This window comes from Ranitomeya imitator, chromosome 10 (genome assembly GCF_032444005.1).
Source record: "Ranitomeya imitator isolate aRanImi1 chromosome 10, aRanImi1.pri, whole genome shotgun sequence".
Taxonomy (NCBI): Eukaryota; Metazoa; Chordata; class Amphibia; order Anura; family Dendrobatidae; genus Ranitomeya; species Ranitomeya imitator.
Window position 1 is genome coordinate 2,592,918 of NC_091291.1, and position 25,400 is coordinate 2,618,317.

The 25,400-nt window shown below is 43.5% G+C and overlaps 1 protein-coding gene across 9 annotated transcripts in view; it reads right to left on the reverse strand.

The window, feature by feature from the left end:
* The window catches only part of RAP1GAP (RAP1 GTPase activating protein), a 135,837-nt gene that overhangs the window by 87,877 nt on the left and 22,560 nt on the right, over positions 1–25,400 (reverse strand). For 3 of the 9 annotated variants that reach the window (XR_011315489.1, XR_011315492.1, XM_069741650.1), the window contains exon 1: positions 23,121–23,290. The exons of 2 other annotated variants lie outside the window; for them this stretch is intronic. The gene's annotated coding sequence lies outside the window, so the exon portion shown is untranslated. Of the gene's footprint in view, positions 1–23,120; positions 23,301–25,400 lie in introns of those variants that run through there. 4 more of the 9 variants (XR_011315490.1, XM_069741648.1, XR_011315491.1 and 1 more) reach the window with 3 other exon arrangements.

Below are 25,400 nucleotides of genomic sequence, written 5' to 3' on the forward strand. Positions count from 1 at the left end.
CCACACGCCCAGCAGGACCAGCCACACGCCCAGCAGGACCAGCCACACGCCCAGCAGGACCAGCCACACGCCCAGCAGGACCAGCCACACGCCCAGCAGGACCAGCCACACGCCCAGCAGGACCAGCCACACGCCCAGCAGGACCAGCCACACGCCCAGCAGGACCAGCCACACGCCCAGCAGGACCAGCCACACGCCCAGCAGGACCAGCCACACGCCCAGCAGGACCAGCCACACGCCCAGCAGGACCAGCCACACGCCCAGCAGGACCAGCCACACGCCCAGCAGGACCAGCCACGCGCCCAGCAGGACCAGCCACGCGCCCAGCAGGACCAGCCACGCGCCCAGCAGGACCAGCCACGCGCCCAGCAGGACCAGCCACGCGCCCAGCAGGACCAGCCACGCGCCCAGCAATACCAGCCACGCGCCCAGCAAGACCAGCCACGCGCCCAGCAGGACCAGCCACGCGCCCAGCAATACCAGCCACACGCTCAGCAGGACCAGCCACGCGCCCAGCAGGACCAGCCACGCGCCCAGCAATCCCAGCCACACGCCCAGCAGGACCAGCCACGCGCCCAGCCGGACCAGCCACGCGCCCAGCCGGACCAGCCACGCGCCCAGCCGGACCAGCCACACGCCCAGCAGGACCAGCCACACGCCCAGCAGGACCAGCCACACGCCCAGCAGGACCAGCCACACGCCCAGCAGGACCAGCCACACGCCCAGCAGGACCAGCCACACGCCCAGCAGGACCAGCCACACGCCCAGCAGGACCAGCCACACGCCCAGCAGGACCAGCCACACGCCCAGCAGGACCAGCCACACGCCCAGCAGGACCAGCCACACGCCCAGCAGGACCAGCCACACGCCCAGCAGGACCAGCCACACGCCCAGCAGGACCAGCCACACGCCCAGCAGGACCAGCCACACGCCCAGCAGGACCAGCCACACGCCCAGCAGGACCAGCCACACGCCCAGCAGGACCAGCCACACGCCCAGCAGGACCAGCCACACGCCCAGCAGGACCAGCCACACGCCCAGCAGGACCAGCCACACGCCCAGCAGGACCAGCCACACGCCCAGCAGGACCAGCCACACGCCCAGCAGGATCAGCCACACGCCCAGCAGGATCAGCCACACACCCAGCAGGACCAGCCACACGCCCAGCAATACCAGCCACACACCCAGCAGGACCAGCCACACGCCCAGCAGGACCAGCCACACGCCCAGCAGGACCAGCCACACGCCCAGCAGGACCAGCCACACGCCCAGCAGGACCAGCCACACGCCCAGCAGGACCAGCCACACGCCCAGCAGGACCAGCCACACGCCCAGCAGGACCAGCCACACGCCCAGCAGGACCAGCCACACGCCCAGCAGGATCAGCCACACACCCAGCAGGACCAGCCACACACCCAGCAATACCAGCCACACACCCAGCCGGACCAGCCGTAGGTGCGAGGTAATCCGGGACGCTCGCCATCCTCGGGGGGTGCAGGTCGAGGTGGACGGCCTTGTGGCTTGTTGTGAGCAATGTTCCTGATGGCGGCAGATTCTGCGAGCCCTGCACCCCCGTTATGATGGGGTGGGGCCCCTGGGAACAGCCGTTGTTGTAGGGCCAAGACCTGGATGTGTATGATGACTGTCCGTGTGGCCGTACAGCAGTGGCCCGGGGTCCCGTCAGCCCCTGATTACAGTACGTCACAGGCTACATACAGGTGACCCTCACCTGCCCAGTGTGCCGCCATCACATGCCGAGAAGCCAGCGGTCACTGTGGCCAGAGAGAGACCCCCGGAGTGGCCAGAGACCCCTCATCATGGGATCATCTACAGACAAGACATCCTATATCTGTACACCCCCTGAATGTAATCCCCCCAATGTCATCTACAGTGCACATAAAGTCTACACACCCCGCTATCACCTAAATAATCCCTCCAAGAAGAATCCTTTCTGCACCGTCCCCTTTATTGTCGGCAGAATCTACAAATCCTGAGAACTAGAAAATGACAAAAGTACAGTAACGGGATTGCATAAGTGTGCACACCCTGCATTAATGGTGGGAGTGCTCAGTGTCAGCCCACCACATCCCCGCATAGTCCTCAGTGGGCGGTGCTCGGCCCCCGTCATGTACAGTCGCTCTGATTAACCCCAGGGAAAGTGTCGTTGGGTTAAACTGCAGCCATCACCAGAAGACCCCACAGTGAGGTGTGGTGGGGGCAACGATGGGCTCTTGGCCTTTAGCCAAGGGGGAGGGGATTATGGACCTCCAGATCACCAGAAGATGGAGGTTCTGCAGCAGCCGAGCCCAAGGGGCAAGCTGTGGCGGCCTGCAGAGGGCGCTGTACACAGGAGATGCCCCGGAATCAATCCTAGATGAGCCGCGCTGAGACCCCCGAGCCAAAAACGCCGCACGCTGCCACAGACTCTCAGGACTTACGGGTGTGCAGACTTATGCAACTGCATTATTTACTTCTTTTTCTACTTGAATAGCTTTCCGTTGGTTTCTGGATTTCTACAGATTACGGCGCACGTTCACACAGGGCGTTTTTCCTGCGCCAGCAGTCGGTGACATTTCCGGCACACCTTGGTTTCCGGCATCAGGATTTGCGCACATTGGAGCCGGTCGCTTCTTTCACCGTTTTTTACCCACTGACATGAATGGGTGGTGAAAAAATGCTGAAAATTCACAGCAAAAACGCAGGTATCAGATTTTGCTGCATTTTTTGTGCCAAAACCTGATGCTGTAAAATTAGATTTTTTTTCACTAAACTTTATCAGCATTTAAAAGAGACAAACTTAGCATGTCGAAACTGCAACAAAAAACACATGGAAAAGCTGATTATCTGCAGCTTCTTCCCGGATCAGAAGCTGCAGAAAAAAATACTGATGAAAACCGAGTGTGAACTCACCGTAAAGGGGGGAAAAAGTCATCTACATGACCTGAATCATGGATTTTACGGGGGCGTGTAGACTTTACAAATGTATTTCTCTCTCAAAAACGAGGACATATGGAGTTTAAAAAAAAAAAAAATGTGCAAAAGGCTTTATTGACACAATAATGAACATACAAAAAGACAGATAACTCCATGTGCTATAAGGGACATCACAGAAAGTGGCGGCACTCAGTACAAAGTCTAGCTCAATTCACAGTAACTTACTGTTACTGTAATTACCGGCAGGACCTTTCATCTCCATAGTAACAAGTCGTGTGACAATCACATGACCGGCCTCACATGGTAAAGTATTAACAGCAGGACCTTTCATCTCCATAGTAACAAGTCGTGTGACAATCATATGACCGGCCTCACATGGTACAGTATTACCGGCAGGACCTTTCATCTCCATAGTAACAAGTCGTGAGACAATCACATGACCGGCCTCACATGGTAAAGTATTAACAGCAGGACCTTTCATCTCCATAGTAACAAGTCGTGAGACAATCACATGACCGGCCTCACATGGTACAGTATTACCGGCAGGACCTTTCATCTCCATAGTAACAAGTCGTGAGACAATCACATGACCGGCCTCACATGGTACAGTATTACCGGCAGGACCTTTCATCTCCATAGTAACAAGTCGTGAGACAATCACATGACCGGCCTCACATGGTACAGTATTACCGGCAGGACCTTTCATCTCCATAGTAACAAGTCGTGAGACAATCACATGACCGGCCTCACATGGTACAGTATTACCGGCAGGACCTTTCATCTCCATAGTAACAAGTCGTGAGACAATCACATGACCGGCCTCACATGGTAAAGTATTACCGGCAGGACCTTTCATCTCCATAGTAACAAGTCGTGAGACAATCACATGACCGGCCTCACATGGTAAAGTATTACCGGCAGGACCTTTCATCTCCATAGTAACAAGTCGTGTGACAATCACATGACCGGCCTCACATGGTAAAGTATTACTGGCAGGACCTTTCATCTCCATAGTAACAAGTCGTGTGATAATCACATGACTGACCTCACATGCTAAAGTAATAACGGCAGGACCTTTCATCTCCATAGTAACAAGTCGTGTGATAATCACATGACTGACCTCACATGGTAAAGTAATAACGGCAGGACCTTTCATCTCCATAGTAACAAGTCGTGTGATAATCACATGACCGGCCTCACATGGTAAAGTAATAACGGCAGGACCTTTCATCTCCATAGTAACAAGTCGTGTGATAATCACATGACTGACCTCACATGCTAAAGTAATAACGGCAGGACCTTTCATCTCCATAGTAACAAGTCATGAGACAATCACATGACCGGCCTCACATGGTAAAGTATTAACGGCAGGACCTTTCATCTCCATAGTAACAAGTCGTGAGACAATCACATGACCGTCCTCACATGGTAAAGTATTAACGGCAGGACCTTTCATCTCCATAGTAACAAGTCGTGTGACAATCACATGACTGGCCTCACATGGTAAAGTATTAACGGCAGGACCTTTCATCTCCATAGTAACAAGTCGTGTGACAATCACATGACCGGCCTCACATGGTAAAGTATTACCGGCAGGACCTTTCATCTCCATAGTAACAAGTCATGAGACAATCACATGACCGGCCTCACATGGTAAAATATTACCGGCAGGACCTTTCATCTGCATAGTAACAAGTCGTGAGACAATCACATGACCGGCCTCACATGGTAAAGTATTAATGGCAGGACCTTTCATCTCCATAGTAACAAGTCATGTGACAATCACATGACCGGCCTCACATGGTAAAGTAATAGCGGCAGGACCTTTCATCTCCATAGTAACAAGTCGTGTGACAATCACGTGACCGGCCTCACATGGTAAAGTAATAACGGCAGGACCTTTCATCTCCATAGTAACAAGTCATGAGACAATCACAGACTGCTGTGTATACATCACATAGGAGAGACAGACTGCTGTGTATACATCACATAGGAGAGACAGACTGCTGTGTATACATCACATAGGAGACACAGACTGATGTGTATACATCACATAGGAGAGACAGACTGCTGTGTATACATCACATAGGAGAGACAGACTGCTGCCTATACATCATATAGGAGACATAGACTGCTGAGCTGTGAACGTTGCATTTATGCTGCAGAAATATCAGACATGAGACCACACACCACAGTACATCACCAGCTCCTCGTGCGTTATTGCTGACAACCTGTGTATGGTGTGAGTGGTTGTCAGCCTCGCCATTACCGGCCTTCACTCCATCCTCAGGTTCCTATGATGTCATTAATCAGGCTGTTACACGACGTGGCGCTCATTAGCGGCTCTTCCATCACTATCTCCTCGTTCACTATCTGATCCATAATCTACGGAATTATTGCATTAATTAGACTATTTCATCACACGCACTTACAGGATTTACAGCACATAATACTCGTTATCAGCGGGACATTAGAGGCGTAAACCGGCTAATCAACACCGCCGCAGTACAGGCGGAGGACAAGTCACAAGGCGAGACCTCATCACACTGGACAGACGTCTAATAATTACCGAGGAATTCCAGGAGCAGCAAGATTACAAATCCAAGGAACATCGGCGGAAAAATCCCAGATCCAAAAAGTGTAAAATCCGAGGACAAAATCTGCAACGCTATGATGGGAAATGGTTCAGACATCTGTGCAGAAAAAATCCACCGGCGAGACTGCACACCGCTGCTGTTATCTGACCAAATCTGTACTATAATACCACCCCTATGTGCAAGAATATAACTACTATAATACTGCTCCTATATACAAGAATATAACTACTATAATACCGCCCCTATGTACAAGAATATAGCTGCTATAATACTGCCCCCTATGTACAAGAATATAGCTACTATAATACTGCTCCTATGTACAAGAATATAACTACTATAATACTGCTCCTATATACAAGAATATAGCTACTATAATACTGCCCCTATGTACAAGAATATAACTACTATAATACTGCTCCTATATACAAGAATATAGCTGCTATAATACTGCCCCCTATGTACAAGAATATAGCTACTATAATACTGCCCCTATGTACAAGAATATAACTACTATAATACTGCCCCTATGTACAAGAATATAACTACTATAATACTGCCCCTATGTACAAGAATATAACTACTATAATACTGCTCCTATGTACAAGAATATAACTACTATAATACTGCCCCTATGTACAAGAATATAACTACTATAATACTGCCCCTATGTACAAGAGTATAACTACTATAATACTGCTAATATGTACAAGAATATAACTACTATAATACTGCCCCTATGTACAAGAATATAGCTACTATAATACTGCTAATATGTACAAGAATATAACTACTATAATACTGCCCCTATGTACAAGAGTATAACTACTATAATACTGCTAATATGTACAAGAATATAACTACTATAATACTGCCCCTATGTACAAGAATATAACTACTATAATACTGCTCCTATGTACAAGAGTATAACTACTATAATACTGCTAATATGTACAAGAATATAACTACTATAATACTGCCCCTATGTACAAGAATATAGCTACTATAATACTGCCCCTATGTACAAGAATATAACTACTATAATACTGCCCCTATGTACAAGAATATAACTACTATAATACTGCCCCTATGTACAAGAATATAACTACTATAATACTGCCCCTATGTACAAGAATATAACTAGTATAATACTGCTCCTATGTACAAGAATATAACTACTATAATACTGCCCCTATGTACAAGAATATAACTACTATAATACTGCTCCTATATACAAGAATATAGCTGCTATAATACTGCCCCCTATGTACAAGAATATAGCTACTATAATACTGCCCCTATGTACAAGAATATAACTACTATAATACTGCCCCTATGTACAAGAATATAACTAGTATAATACTGCTCCTATGTACAAGAATATAACTACTATAATACTGCCCCTATGTACAAGAATATAACTACTATAATACTGCTCCTATATACAAGAATATAGCTGCTATAATACTGCCCCCTATGTACAAGAATATAGCTACTATAATACTGCCCCTATGTACAAGAATATAACTACTATAATACTGCCCCTATGTACAAGAATATAACTACTATAATACTGCCCCTATGTACAAGAATATAACTACTATAATACTGCTCCTATGTACAAGAGTATAACTACTATAATACTGCCCCTATGTACAAGAATATAACTACTATAATACTGCTAATATGTACAAGAATATAACTACTATAATACTGCCCCTATGTACAAGAATATAACTACTATAATACTGCCCCTATGTACAAGAATATAACTACTATAATACTGCCCCTATGTACAAGAATATAACTACTATAATACTGCCCCTATGTACAAGAATATAACTAGTATAATACTGCTCCTATGTACAAGAATATAACTACTATAATACTGCCCCTATGTACAAGAATATAACTACTATAATACTGCTCCTATATACAAGAATATAGCTGCTATAATACTGCCCCCTATGTACAAGAATATAGCTACTATAATACTGCCCCTATATACAAGAATATAACTACTATAATACTGCTCCTATGTACAAGAATATAACTACTATAATACTGCTCCCTATGTACAAGAATATAACTCCTATAATACTGCCCCTATGTACAAGAATATAGCTACTATAATACTGCCCCTATGTACAAGAATATAACTACTATAATACTGCCCCTATGTACAAGAATATAACTACTATAATACTGCCCCTATGTACAAGAATATAACTACTATAATACTGCCCCTATGTGCAAGAATATAACTACTATAATACTGCTCCTATATACAAGAATATAGCTACTATAATACTGCCCCTATGTACAAGAATATAACTACTATAATACTGCTCCTATATACAAGAATATAGCTGCTATAATACTGCCCCCTATGTACAAGAATATAACTCCTATAATACTGCTCCTATGTAGAAGAATATAACTACTATAATACTGCCCCTATGTACAAGAATATAACTACTATAATACTGCCCCCTATGTACAAGAATATAACTACTATAATACTGCTCCTATATACAAGAATATAGCTGCTATAATACTGCCCCCTATGTACAAGAATATAACTACTATAATACTGCTCCTATATACAAGAATATAGCTGCTATAATACTGCCCCCTATGTACAAGAATATAACTACTATAATACTGCCCCTATGTACAAGAATATAACTACTATAATACTGCTCCTATGTAGAAGAATATAACTACTATAATACTGCCCCTATGTACAAGAATATAACTACTATAATACTGCCCCTATGTACAAGAATATAACTACTATAATACTGCTCCTATGTACAAGAATATAACTGCTATAATACTGCTCCTATGTACAAGAATATAACTCCTATAATACTGCTCCTATGTACAAGAATATAACTACTATAATACTGCCCCTATGTACAAGAATATAACTACTATAATACTGCCCCTATGTACAAGAATATAACTACTATGATACTGCCCCTATGTACAAGAGTATAACTACTATAATACTGCTCCTATATACAAGAATATAGCTGCTATAATACTGCCCCCTATGTACAAGAATATAACTCCTATAATACTGCCCCTATGTACAAGAATATAACTACTATAATACTGCTCCTATGTACAAGAATATAACTACTATAATACTGCCCCTATGTACAAGAATATAACTACTATGATACTGCCCCTATGTACAAGAGTATAACTACTATAATACTGCTCCTATATACAAGAATATAGCTGCTATAATACTGCCCCCTATGTACAAGAATATAACTCCTATAATACTGCCCCTATGTACAAGAATATAACTACTATAATACTGCTCCTATGTACAAGAATATAACTCCTATAACCAGGGATTCAAGCTTCAGGAGGCTAATTTGCATATTCCAGGTGCCTTCTGGGAGAAGCGAAGTCTCCCTAAGCTAGAAGATCGTTGGGTACAGCCGGGACCAGCTGCTTCGAAAGCAACACCAAACCGGCGCGCGAATTTTTGCCTGTAGGACATTATTGCAAGAAAGCTTGGCTGAGTAGATTACACAAGAAGGAAAACACACAGCAAGTCAGCAGGATCTAGGAGCAACATGGCAGATGTGACAACCTACATGGTGAGCTGCAGCATGTGCTACATGTTCACAGATCGACCAGAAGAAGAATCCAATTTCACCTGTCAGAAGTGTAGACTAGTGGCCCTTTTAGAAGAAAAGGTGCGGGGTCTGGAAGAAAGAATAGCAACTTTGAAACTCATCAAAGAGAATGAAGACTTTCTAGACAGAACAGAAGCATCTCTACTGGTCACAGAAGGTGCAAAAAGTGTCAGAGAACCTCCAAAAGCAGATGAGTGGAAGCATGTGACCAAAAGAAGCAAGAAGACCATGGAGAAATCACCAACCACACAACTGAAGAACCGATATCAAATCTTTGTAGAGGATGAAGATGGCACACCTAAGGATGAAGCAATACCAGCAAGCAAAAAAGAAAAGGGCACACAGCAACAAGTGACAGCAAAAAGTACAGCCAAGAAGCAACGAAGAGTGGTGGTGGTGGGAGACTCACTACTGAGAGGCACAGAAGCAGCCATCTGCAGACCGGACATAACTGCAAGAGAAGTATGCTGCCTTCCAGGTGCGATGATCAAGGATGTGACCGATAGGATACCAAAGCTCTTCAGCTCCAAGGACGTCCACCCATTTCTTCTGATACATGTTGGCACCAATGACACGGCAAGGAAGGACCTACCGACAATCTGCAAGGACTTTGAAGAGTTGGGGAAGAAAGTAAAGGAACTGGATGCACAGGTAGTTTTTTCTTCTATCCTTCCAGTAGACGGGCATGGCACCAGGAGATGGAACAGGATCCTTGATGCAAACAACTGGCTAAGACGATGGTGCAGACAACAAGGATTTGGATTCCTGGACCACGGTGTGAATTACTGGTATGGTGGACTCCTCGCCAGAGACGGACTACACCTCAACAAACCTGGGAAACACACATTCGCCAGAAGACTCGCTACACTCATCAGGAGGGCGTTAAACTAGAAGAAGAGGGGACGGGAAGAAAAACATTAGACTCGAACAAAGACGACCCAGGAAAACATACTCAGAAGGGAGGTAAGAACATTTCTAAAACAATCCACAGTGAGGAGATTGGAACAAAACAAAATCCTCTAAACTGCATGCTCGCAAACGCCAGAAGCCTGACAAACAAGATGGAAGAACTAGAAGCAGAAATATCTACAGGTAACTTTGACATAGTGGGAATAACCGAGACATGGTTAGATGAAAGCTATGACTGGGCAGTTAACTTACAGGGTTACAGTCTGTTTAGAAAGGATCGTAAAAATCGGAGAGGAGGAGGGGTTTGTCTCTATGTAAAGTCTTGTCTAAAGTCCACTTTAAGGGAGGATATTAGCGAAGGGAATGAGGATGTCGAGTCCATATGGGTTGAAATTCATGGAGGGAAAAATGGTAACAAAATTCTCATTGGGGTCTGTTACAAACCCCCAAATATAACAGAAACCATGGAAAGTCTACTTCTAAAGCAGATAGATGAAGCTGCAACCCATAATGAGGTCCTGGTTATGGGGGACTTTAACTACCCGGATATTAACTGGGAAACAGAAACCTGTGAAACCCATAAAGGCAACAGGTTTCTGCTAATAACCAAGAAAAATTATCTTTCACAATTGGTGCAGAATCCAACCAGAGGAGCAGCACTTTTAGACCTAATACTATCTAATAGACCTGACAGAATAATAAATCTGCAGGTGGTTGGGCATTTAGGAAATAGCGACCACAATATTGTGCAGTTTCACCTGTCTTTCACTAGAGGGACTTGTCAGGGAGTCACAAAAACATTGAACTTTAGGAAGGCAAAGTTTGAACAGCTTAGAGATGCCCTTAATCTGGTAGACTGGGACAATATCCTCAGAAATGAGAATACAGATAATAAATGGGAAATGTTTAAGAACATCCTAAATAGGCAGTGTAAGCGGTTTATACCTTGTGGGAATAAAAGGACTAGAAATAGGAAAAACCCAATGTGGCTAAACAAAGAAGTAAGACAGGCAATTAACAGTAAAAAGAAAGCATTTGCACTACTAAAGCAGGATGGCACCATTGAAGCTCTAAAAAACTATAGGGAGAAAAATACTTTATCTAAAAAACTAATTAAAGCTGCCAAAAAGGAAACAGAGAAGCACATTGCTAAGGAGAGTAAAACTAATCCCAAACTGTTCTTCAACTATATCAATAGTAAAAGAATAAAAACTGAAAATGTAGGCCCCTTAAAAAATAGTGAGGAAAGAATGGTTGTAGATGACGAGGAAAAAGCTAACATATTAAACACCTTCTTCTCCACGGTATTCACGGTGGAAAATGAAATGCTAGGTGAAATCCCAAGAAACAATGAAAACCCTATATTAAGGGTCACCAATCTAACCCAAGAAGAGGTGCGAAACCGGCTAAATAAGATTAAAATAGATAAATCTCCGGGTCCGGATGGCATACACCCACGAGTACTAAGAGAACTAAGTAATGTATTAGATAAACCATTATTTCTTATTTTTAGGGACTCTATAGCGACAGGGTCTGTTCCGCAGGACTGGCACATAGCAAATGTGGTGCCAATATTCAAAAAGGGCTCTAAAAGTGAACCTGGAAATTATAGGCCAGTAAGTCTAACCTCTATTGTTGGTAAAATATTTGAAGGGTTTCTGAGGGATGTTATTCTGGATTATCTCAATGAGAATAACTGTTTAACTCCATATCAGCATGGGTTTATGAGAAATCGCTCCTGTCAAACCAATCTAATCAGTTTTTATGAAGAGGTAAGCTATAGACTGGACCACGGTGAGTCATTGGACGTGGTATATCTCGATTTTTCCAAAGCGTTTGATACCGTGCCGCACAAGAGGTTGGTACACAAAATGAGAATGCTTGGTCTGGGGGAAAATGTGTGTAAATGGGTTAGTAACTGGCTTAGTGATAGAAAGCAGAGGGTGGTTATAAATGGTATAGTCTCTAACTGGGTCGCTGTGACCAGTGGGGTACCGCAGGGGTCAGTATTGGGACCTGTTCTCTTCAACATATTCATTAATGATCTGGTAGAAGGTTTACACAGTAAAATATCGATATTTGCAGATGATACAAAACTATGTAAAGCAGTTAATACAAGAGAAGATAGTATTCTGCTACAGATGGATCTGGATAAGTTGGAAACTTGGGCTGAAAGGTGGCAGATGAGGTTTAACAATGATAAATGTAAGGTTATACACATGGGAAGAGGGAATCAATGTCACCATTACACACTGAACGGGAAACCACTGGGTAAATCTGACAGGGAGAAGGACTTGGGGATCCTAGTTAATGATAAACTTACCTGGAGCAGCCAGTGCCAGGCAGCAGCTGCCAAGGCAAACAGGATCATGGGGTGCATTAAAAGAGGTCTGGATACACATGATGAGAGCATTATACTGCCTCTGTACAAATCCCTAGTTAGACCGCACATGGAGTACTGTGTCCAGTTTTGGGCACCGGTGCTCAGGAAGGATATAATGGAACTAGAGAGAGTACAAAGGAGGGCAACAAAATTAATAAAGGGGATGGGAGAACTACAATACCCAGATAGATTAGCGAAATTAGGATTATTTAGTCTAGAAAAAAGACGACTGAGGGGCGATCTAATAACCATGTATAAGTATATAAGGGGACAATACAAATATCTCGCTGAGGATCTGTTTATACCAAGGAAGGTGACGGGCACAAGGGGGCATTCTTTGCGTCTGGAGGAGAGAAGGTTTTTCCACCAACATAGAAGAGGATTCTTTACTGTTAGGGCAGTGAGAATCTGGAATTGCTTGCCTGAGGAGGTGGTGATGGCGAACTCAGTCGAGGGGTTCAAGAGAGGCCTGGATGTCTTCCTGGAGCAGAACAATATTGTATCATACAATTATTAGGTTCTGTAGAAGGACGTAGATCTGGGGATTTATTATGATGGAATATAGGCTGAACTGGATGGACAAATGTCTTTTTTCGGCCTTACTAACTATGTTACTATGTTACTAATACTGCCCCTATGTACAAGAATATAGCTACTATAATACTGCTCCTATGTACAAGAATATAACTACTATAATACTGCCCCTATGTACAAGAATATAACTACTATAATACTGCTCCTATGTACAAGAATATAACTCCTATAATACTGCCCCATGTACAAGAATATAACTACTATAATACTGCCCCTATGTACAAGAATATAACTACTATAATACTGCCCCTATGTACAAGAATATAACTACTATAATACTGCCCCTATGTACAAGAATATAACTACTATAATACTGCTCCTATGTACAAGAATATAACTACTATAATACTGCCCCTATGTACAAGAATATAACTACTATAATACTGCTCCTATGTGCAAGAATATAACTACTATAATACTGCTCCTATATACAAGAATATAGCTACTATAATACTGCCCCTATGTACAAGAATATAGCTACTATAATACTGCTCCTATGTACAAGAATATAACTACTATAATACTGCCCCTATGTACAAGAATATAACTACTATAATACTGCTCCTATGTGCAAGAATATAACTACTATAATACTGCTCCTATGTACAAGAATATAACTCCTATAATACTGCCCCTATGTACAAGAATATAGCTACTATAATACTGCTCCTATGTACAAGAATATAACTACTATAATACTGCCCCTATGTACAAGAATATAACTACTATAATACTGCTCCTATGTACAAGAATATAACTCCTATAATACTGCCCCTATGTACAAGAATATAACTACTATAATACTGCCCCTATGTACAAGAATATAACTACTATAATACTGCTCCTATGTACAAGAATATAACTACTATAATACTGCTCCTATATACAAGAATATAACTACTATAATACTGCTCCTATGTACAAGAATATAACTACTATAATACTGCCCCTATGTACAAGAATATAACTACTATAATACTGCCCCTATGTACAAGAATATAACTACTATAATACTGCCCCTATGTACAAGAATATAACTACTATAATACTGCCCCTATGTACAAGAATATAACTACTATAATACTGCTCCTATGTACAAGAATATAACTACTATAATACCGCCCCTATGTACAAGAATATAACTACTATAATACTGCTCCTATATACAAGAATATAGCTACTATAATACTGCCCCTATGTACAAGAATATAGCTACTATAATACTGCCCCTATGTACAAGAATATAACTACTATAATACTGCTCCTATATACAAGAATATAGCTACTATAATACTGCCCCTATGTACAAGAATATAGCTACTATAATACTGCCCCTATGTACAAGAATATAACTACTATAATACTGCTCCTATATACAAGAATATAACTACTATAATACTGCTCCTATGTACAAGAATATAACTACTATAATACTGCTCCTATGTACAAGAAAATAACTACTATAATACTGCCCCTATGTACAAGAATATAACTACTATAATACTGCCCCTATGTGCAAGAATATAACTACTATAATACTGCTCCTATGTACAAGAATATAACTACTATAATACTGCCCCTATGTGCAAGAATATAACTACTATAATACTGCCCCTATGTACAAGAATATAGCTGCTATAATACTGCCCCCTATGTACAAGAATATAGCTACTATAATACTGCTCCTATGTACAAGAATATAACTACTATAATACTGCTCCTATGTACAAGAATATAACTACTATAATACTGCCCCTATGTACAAGAATATAACTACTATAATACTGCTCCTATGTGCAAGAATATAACTACTATAATACTGCTCCTATATACAAGAATATAGCTACTATAATACTGCCCCTATGTACAAGAATATAGCTACTATAATACTGCCCCTATGTACAAGAATATAACTACTATAATACTGCCTCCTATGTGCAAGAATATAACTACTATAATACTACTCCTATATACAAGAATATAGCTACTATAATACTGCCCCTATGTACAAGAATATAACTACTATAATACTGCTCCTATATACAAGAATATAGCTGCTATAATACTGCCCCCTATGTACAAGAATATAGCTACTATAATACTGCCCCTATGTACAAGAATATAACTACTATAATACTGCCCCTATGTACAAGAATATAACTACTATAATACTGCCCCTATGTACAAGAATATAACTACTATAATACTGCCCCTATGTACAAGAATATAACTACTATAATACTGCTCCTATATACAAGAATATAGCTGCTATAATACTGCCCCCTATGTACAAGAATATAGCTACTATAATACTGCCCCTATGTACAAGAATATAACTACTATAATACTGCCCCTATGTACAAGAATATAACTACTATAATACTGCCCCTATGTACAAGAATATAACTACTATAATACTGCCCCTATGTGCAAGAATATAACTACTATAATACTGCTCCTATATACAAGAATATAGCTACTATAATACTGCCCCTATGTACAAGAATATAACTACTATAATACTGCTCCTATATACAAGAATATAGCTGCTATAATACTGCCCCCTATGTACAAGAATATAACTCCTATAATACTGCTCCTATGTAGAAGAATATAACTACTATGATACTGCCCCTATGTACAAGAATATAACTACTATAATACTGCTCCTATATACAAGAATATAGCTGCTATAATACTGCCCCCTATGTACAAGAATATAACTCCTATAATACTGCTCCTATGTAGAAGAATATAACTACTATAATACTGCCCCTATGTACAAGAATATAACTACTATAATACTGCTCCTATGTACAAGAATATACCTACTATAATACTGCTCCTATGTACAAGAATATAACTCCTATAATACTGCCCCTATGTACAAGAATATAGCTACTATAATACTGCTCCTATGTACAAGAATATAACTACTATAATACTGCCCCTATGTACAAGAATATAACTACTATAATACTGCTCCTATGTACAAGAATATAACTCCTATAATACTGCCCCTATGTACAAGAATATAACTACTATAATACTGCCCCTATGTACAAGAATATAACTACTATAATACTGCCCCTATGTACAAGAATATAACTACTATAATACTGCCCCTATGTACAAGAATATAACTACTATAATACTGCCCCTATGTACAAGACTATAACTACTATAATACTGCCCCTATGTACAAGAATATAACTACTATAATACTGCTCCTATATACAAGAATATAGCTGCTATAATACTGCCCCCTATGTACAAGAATATAGCTACTATAATACTGCCCCTATGTACAAGAATATAACTACTATAATACTGCCCCTATGTACAAGAATATAACTACTATAATACTGCCCCTATGTACAAGAATATAACTACTATAATACTGCCCCTATGTGCAAGAATATAACTACTATAATACTGCTCCTATATACAAGAATATAGCTACTATAATACTGCCCCTATGTACAAGAATATAACTACTATAATACTGCTCCTATATACAAGAATATAGCTGCTATAATACTGCCCCCTATGTACAAGAATATAACTCCTATAATACTGCTCCTATGTAGAAGAATATAACTACTATAATACTGCCCCTATGTACAAGAATATAACTACTATAATACTGCTCCTATGTACAAGAATATACCTACTATAATACTGCTCCTATGTACAAGAATATAACTCCTATAATACTGCCCCTATGTACAAGAATATAGCTACTATAATACTGCTCCTATGTACAAGAATATAACTACTATAATACTGCCCTTATGTACAAGAATATAACTACTATAATACTGCTCCTATGTACAAGAATATAACTCCTATAATACTGCCCCTATGTACAAGAATATAACTACTATAATACTGCCCCTATGTACAAGAATATAACTACTATAATACTGCTCCTATGTACAAGAATATAACTACTATAATACTGCTCCTATGTACAAGAATATAACTACTATAATACTGCTCCTATATACAAGAATATAACTAGTATAATACTGCTCTTATGTACAAGAATATAACTACTATAATACTGCACTTATGTACAAGAATATAACTACTATAATACTGCCCCTATGTATAAGAATATAACTACTATAATACTGCCCCTATGTACAAGAATATAACTACTATAATACTGCTCCTATGTACAAGAATATAACTACTATAATACTGCTCCTATGTACAAGTATATAACTACTATAATACTGCCCCTATGTACAAGAATATAACTAGTATAATACTGCTCTTATGTACAAGAATATAACTACTATAATACTGCACTTATGTACAAGAATATAACTACTATAATACTGCCCCTATGTATAAGAATATAACTACTATAATACTGCCCCTATGTACAAGAATATAACTACTATAATACTGCTCCTATGTACAAGAATATACTATAATACTGCCCCTATGTACAAGAATATAACTCCTATAATACTGCCCCTATGTACAAGAATATAACTACTATAATACTGCCCCTATGTACAAGAATATAACTACTATAATACTGCCCCTATGTACAAGAATATAACTACTATAATACTGCCCCTATGTACAAGAATATAACTCCTATAATACTGCCCCTATGTACAAGAATATAACTCCTATAATACTGCCCCTATGTACAAGAATATAACTACTATAATACTGCTCCTATGTACAAGTATATAACTACTATAATACTGCCCCTATGTACAAGAATATAACTAGTATAATACTGCTCTTATGTACAAGAATATAACTACTATAATACTGCACTTATGTACAAGAATATAACTACTATAATACTGCCCCTATGTATAAGAATATAACTACTATAATACTGCCCCTATGTACAAGAATATAACTACTATAATACTGCTCCTATGTACAAGAATATACTATAATACTGCCCCTATGTACAAGAATATAACTCCTATAATACTGCCCCTATGTACAAGAATATAACTACTATAATACTGCCCCTATGTACAAGAATATAACTACTATAATACTGCCCCTATGTACAAGAATATAACTACTATAATACTGCCCCTATGTACAAGAATATAACTCCTATAATACTGCCCCTATGTACAAGAATATAACTCCTATAATACTGCCCCTATGTACAAGAATATAACTCCTATAATACTGCCCCTATGTACAAGAATATAACTACTATAATACTGCCCCTATGTACAAGAATATAACTACTATAATACTGCCCCTATGTACAAGAATATAACTACTATAATACTGCCCCTATGTACAAGAATATAACTACTATAATACTGCTCCTATGTACAAGAATATAACTACTATAATACTGCCCCTATGTACAAGAATATAACTACTATAATACTGCCCCTATGTACAAGAATATAACTACTATAATACTGCCCCTATGTAGAAGAATATAACTACTATAATACTGCTCCTATGTACAAGAATATAACTACTATAATACTGCCCCTATGTACAAGAATATAACTACTATAATACTGCCCCTATGTACAAGAATATAACTACTATAATACTGCCCCTATGTACAAGAATATAACTACTATAATACTGCCCCTATGTACAAGAATATAACTACTATAATACTGCCCCTATGTACAAGAATATAACTACTATAATACTGCCCCTATGTACAAGAATATAACTACTATAATACTGCCCCTATGTACAAGAATATAACTACTATAATACTGCCCCTATGTAGAAGAATATAACTACTATAATACTGCCCCCTATGTACAAGAATATAACTACTATAATACTGCCCCTATGTACAAGAATATAGCTGCTATAATACTGCCCCCTATGTACAAGAATATAACTACTATAATACTGCCCCTATGTACAAGAATATAGCTGCTATAATACTACCCCTATGTACAAGAATATAACTACTACTAGATCGTGGCCCGATTCTAACGCATCGGGTATTCTAGAACATGCATGTCCCCGTAGTATATGGACAATGATGATTCCAGAATTCGCGGCAGACTGTGCCCGTCGCTGATTGGTCGAGGCAACCTTTATGACATCATCGTCGCCATGGCAACCATTATGACATCATCGTCGCTGTGCCCGTTGCTGATTGGTCGAGGCCTGGTGGCCTCGACCAATCAGAGACGCGGGATTTCTACGTCGATGCTGTGCCGGTCTCTGATTGGTCGAGGCCTGGCGGCCTCAACCAATCAGAGACGCGGGATTTCCAGGACAGACAGACAGACAGACAGACAGACAGACAGACAGACAGACGGAAAAACCCTTAGGCAATTATATATATAGATAATACTGTCCCTATGTACAAGAATATAACTACTATAATACTGCTCCTATGTAGAAGAATATAACTACTATAATACTGCCCCTATATACAAGAATATAACTACTATAATACTGCTCCTATGTAGAAGAATATAACTACTATAATACTGCCCCTATATACAAGAATATAACTACTATAATACTGCCCCCTATGTACAAGAATATAACTACTATAATACTGCTCCTATGTAGAAGAATATAACTACTATAATACTGCCCCTATGTACAAGAATATAACTACTATAATACTGCTCCTATGTAGAAGAATATAACTACTATAATACTGCCCCTATGTACAAGAATATAACTACTATAATACTGCTCCCTATGTACAAGAATATAACTACTATAATACTGCCCCTATGTAGAAGAATATAACTACTATAATACTGCTCCTATGTACAAGAATATAACTACTATAATACTGCTCCTATGTAGAAGAATATAACTACTATAATACTGCCCCCTATGTACAAGAATATAACTACTATAATACTGCTCCTATGTAGAAGAATATAACTACTATAATACTGCTCCTATGTAGAAGAATATAACTACTATAATACTGCCCCTATGTAAAAGAATATAACTACTATAATACTGCCCCTATGTACAAGAATATAACTACTATAATACTGCCCCCTATGTACAAGAATATAACTACTATAATACTGCTCCTATGTAGAAGAATATAACTACTATAATACTGCCCCTATGTAAAAGAATATAACTACTATAATACTGCCCCTATGTACAAGAATATAACTACTATAATACTGCCCCTATGTACAAGAATATAACTACTATAATACTGCCCCTATGTACAAGAATATAACTACTATAATACTGCCCCTATGTACAAGAATATAACTACTATAATACTGCCCCCTATGTACAAGAATATAACTACTATAATACTGCCCCTATATACAAGAATATAACTACTATAATACTGACCCCTATGTACAAGAATATAACTACTATAATACTGCTCCTATGTAGAAGAATATAACTACTATAATACTGCTCCTATGTACAAGAATATAACTACTATAATACTGCTCCTATGTAGAAGAATATAACTACTATAATACTGCCCCCTATGTAGAAGAATATAACTACTATAATACTGCTCCTATGTAGAAGAATATAACTACTATAATACTGCCCCCTATGTACAAGAATATAACTACTATAATACTGCCCCCTATGTACAAGAATATAACTACTATAATACTGCTCCTATGTAGAAGAATATAACTGCTATAATACTGCCCCTATGTACAAGAATATAACTACTATAATACTGCCCCCTATGTACAAGAATATAACTACTATAATACTGCTCCTATGTAGAAGAATATAACTACTATAATACTGCTCCTATGTAGAAGAATATAACTACTATAATACTGCCCCTATGTACAAGAATATAACTACTATAATACTGCCCCTATGTACAAGAATATAACTACTATAATACTGCCCCCTATGTACAAGAATATAACTACTATAATACTGCTCCTATGTAGAAGAATATAACTACTATAATACTGCCCCTATGTACAAGAATATAACTACTATAATACTGCCCCTATGTACAAGAATATAACTACTATAATACTGCCCCTATGTACAAGAATATAACTACTATAATACTGCCCCTATGTACACGAATATAACTACTATAATACTGCCCCTATGTACAAGAATATAACTACTATAATACTGCCCCCTATGTACAAGAATATAACTACTATAATACTGCCCCTATGTACAAGAATATAACTACTATAATACTGCTCCTATGTACAAGAATATAACTACTATAATATTGCCCCCTATGTACAAGAATATAACTACTATAATACTGCTCCTATGTTCAGCAGTGCTGTGGCGCTGTGTGATGGGCAGTGAAGGGTTTGCCACGTCCTTGTGTATGCCCTTACAGTCACAATACTATGCCGCTCTGCTGTATAAAGTGCTGCGGCGGCTCCGTCACGTGTACGTTATGCCTTCTGTCCTTCAGGTGCGCGGCGTCACTGACAGATCCGGGGTCTATATCCATGAACAGATCGCACTGGTCACGATGCCAGTGTGGGGGATGGGCGTCCTGATCACACATCCAAGGTGATGTCACATCTCATCAGTTCCATCACCCTGCAATGTGCGCCCCGGGTAATGCTGTTCGCTATGTCGGTTGTCGGCAGCAGGCGCCATTGTCCCTGCACCACTTTATCTTCCTGTACTTCTCAGACTCCCTGTATTTGCGCACGTTGTTGGCAGAGAAGAAAAAACCACAAGCAGCTGCTCACAAGCCACCGACCTCTGCGGCACCCCGGACAACCGTCTGCAGCACCCCTGATAACCGTCTGCGGCACCCCGGACAACCGTCTGCGACACCCCGGACAACCGTCTGCGACACCCCGGACAACCGTCTGCGACACCCCGGACAACCGTCTGCGACACCCCGGACAACCGTCTGCGACACCCCGGACAACCGTCTGCGACACCCCGAACAACCGTCTGCGACAACCTGGACAACCGTCTGCAACACCCAGCACAACCGTCTGCGACACTACGGAGAACCGTCAGCGGCACCCTGGACAACCGTCTGCGACACCCCGAACAACCGTCTGCGACAACCCGGACAACCGTCTGCGACAACCGTCTGCGACACCCAGCACAACCGTCTGCGACACTACGGAGAACCGTCAGCGGCATCCCGGACAACCGTCTGCGACAACCCGGACAACCGTCTGCGACACTACGGACAACCGTCTGCGGCACCCCGGACAACTGTCTCCGACACCCCCGACAAACGTCTGCGGCACCCTGAACAACCGTCTGTGGCACCTCGGACAACCGTCTGCGACAACCCGGACAACCGTCTGCGACACTACGGACAACCGTCTGCGGCACTACGGACAACCGTCTGCGGCACCCCGGACAACTGTCTCCGACACCTCCGACAAACGTCTGCGGCACCCTGAACAACCGTCTGCGACACCCCGAACAACCGTCTGCGACAACCCGGACAACCGTCTGCGACAACCGTCTGCGACACCCAGCACAACCGTCTGCGACACTACGGAGAACCGTCAGCGGCATCCCGGACAACCGTCTGCGACAACCCGGACAACCGTCTGCGACACTACGGACAACCGTCTGCGGCACCCCGGACAACTGTCTCCGACACCCCCGACAAACGTCTGCGGCACCCTGAACAACCGTCTGTGGCACCCCGGACAACTGTCTCCGACACCCCCGACAAACGTCTGCGGCACCCTGAACAACTGTCTGTGGCACCTCGGACAACCGTCTCCGACACCTCCGACAAACGTCTGCGGCCCCCTGAACAACCGTCTGTGGCACCTCGGACAACTGTCTCCGACACCCCCGACAAACGTCTGCGGCACCCCGGACAACTGTCTCCGACACCCCCGACAAACGTCTGCGGCACCCCGGACAACTGTCTCCGACACCCCCGACAAACGTCTGCGGCACCCTGAACAACCGTCTGTGGCACCTCGGACAACCGTCTGCGACACCCCAGACATGTGTCTGCAGCACCCCGGACAATCGTCTGTGGCACCTCGGAGATCTGTCTGCATCACCCCGGAGATCGTCATTGGACCCCACAGTGCTCAGGCTGGAGACCCCCATGTAAACAGCACTCACCGGAGCCTCCGCCGTCCGCCCGGGATTATCCGGCTCTGCTGACGATCACACGCTGTTAACCATCGCTGCCCCGGTCCTGTCCCCACCTGACACAAAGCCCCGGATACCGAGGATGGAGGAGACTGACGCAGGAGACGGTCCCGACCCTCCGCTCTGCAGCCTCAATCCCCGCGAGAGCCCGAGCCAATGGCAGCGAGCAGGCGGCGGAGGCCCCGCCCCCTCCTGTATACCGCGCCCCCCCCCCGTATACCGCGCCCCGCCCCCCCTGTATATCGCTCCTCCCGGCTCCCTCCGGAATATATAGTGTGGGATATACTTGGCACTGTAGGGGTCTGATGCAAAAGTGTTTATTATATACATACAGCATTCACAAGATTCAATGGAATCAGACCCCTGCGAGTGTGCCAAGTATATCCTACACTATATCTCAAGGTCTGGGCACCTCCATCCTTGGGCACCTCCACCCTCGGGCACCTCCACCCTCGGGCACCTCCACCCTTGGGCACCTCCACCCTTGGGCACCTCCATCCTTGGGCACCTCCACCCTTCGGCACCTCCACCCTCGGGCACCTCCACCCTCGGGCACCTCCACCCTCGGGCACCTCCACCCTTCAGCACCTCCACCCTTGGGCACCTCCACCCTTGGGCACCTCCACCCTTCGGCACCTCCATCCTTGGGCACCTCCACCCTTCGGCACCTCCATCCTTGGGCACCTCCACCCTTCGGCACCTCCATCCTTGGGCACCTCCACCCTTGGGCACCTCCACCCTTCGGCACCTCCACCCTTCGGCACCTCCACCCTTGGGCACCTCCACCCTTCGGCACCTCCACCCTTGGGCACCTCCATCCTTGGGCACCTCCACCCTTCGGCACCTCCACCCTTGGGCACCTCCATCCTTGGGCACCTCCACCCTTCGGCACCTCCATCTTTGGGCACCTCCACCCTTCGGCACCTCCATCCTTGGGCACCTCCACCCTTGGGCTGTGCTTATCATCTACTTTACCTCTCCGGAATATATAGCACACTGCCCGTCTCCTGCCCAAGAGAAGGGGCTGCGCTGCCACTAATCCCCTGGATGTCCCCGCCTGTGTGCAGCCGATCGTTACTAGGTCAGTGACAAGGCAGTGACCATTGCCTGAGCGACAGCCCGGGTACCAGATTGTACCCCCAGACCGTACCCCCAGACTGCGCCACCAGACCGTACACCCAGACCGAACCCCCAGACTGCGCCACCAGACCGTATACCCAGACTGCGCCACCAGACTGTGCCACCAGACAGTACCCCCAGACCGTACCCCCAGACTGCGCCACCAGACCGTACACCCAGACCGAACCCCCAGACTGCGCCACCAGACTGTACCCGCAGACTGCGCCACCAGACCGTACCCCCAGACTGCACCACCAGACCGTACCCCCAGACTGCGCCACCAGACCGTACACCCAGACCGTACCCCCAGACTGTGCCACCAGACCGTACCCACAGACTGCGCCACCAGACCGTACCCCCAGACTGCGCCACCAGACCGTACCCCCAGACTGCGCCACCAGACCGTACCCCCACACCATACCCCCAGACTGCGCCACCAGACCGTACCCCTACACCGTACCCCAAGACTGCGCCACCAGACCGTACCCCCAGACTGCGCCACCAGACCGTACCCCCAGACTGCGCCACCAGACCGTACCCCCAGACTGTGCCACCAGACCGTACCCCCACACCATACCCCCAGACTGCGCCACCAGACCGTACCCCTACACCGTACCCCAAGACTGCGCCACCAGACCGTACCCCCAGACTGCGCCACCAGACTGTACGAGCAGACTGCGCCACCAGACCGTACCCCCACACCGTACCCCCAGACTGCGCCACCAGACCGTACACCCAGACCGAACCCCCAGACTGCGCCACCAGACTGTACCCGCAGACTGCGCCACCAGACCGTACCCCCAGACTGCACCACCAGACCGTACCCCCAGACTGCGCCACCAGACCGTACACCCAGACCATACCCCCAGACTGCGCCACCAGACCGTACCCCCAGACTGCGCCACCAGACCGTACCCCCAGACTGCGCCACCAGACCGTACCCCCAGACTGCGCCACCAGACCGTACCCCCAGACTGCGCCACCAGACCGTACCCCCAGACTGCGCCACCAGACCGTACCCCCAGACTGCGCCACCAGACCGTACCCCCAGACTGTGCCACCAGACCATACCCCCACACCATACCCCCAGACTGCGCCACCAGACCGTACCCCTACACCGTACCCCAAGAC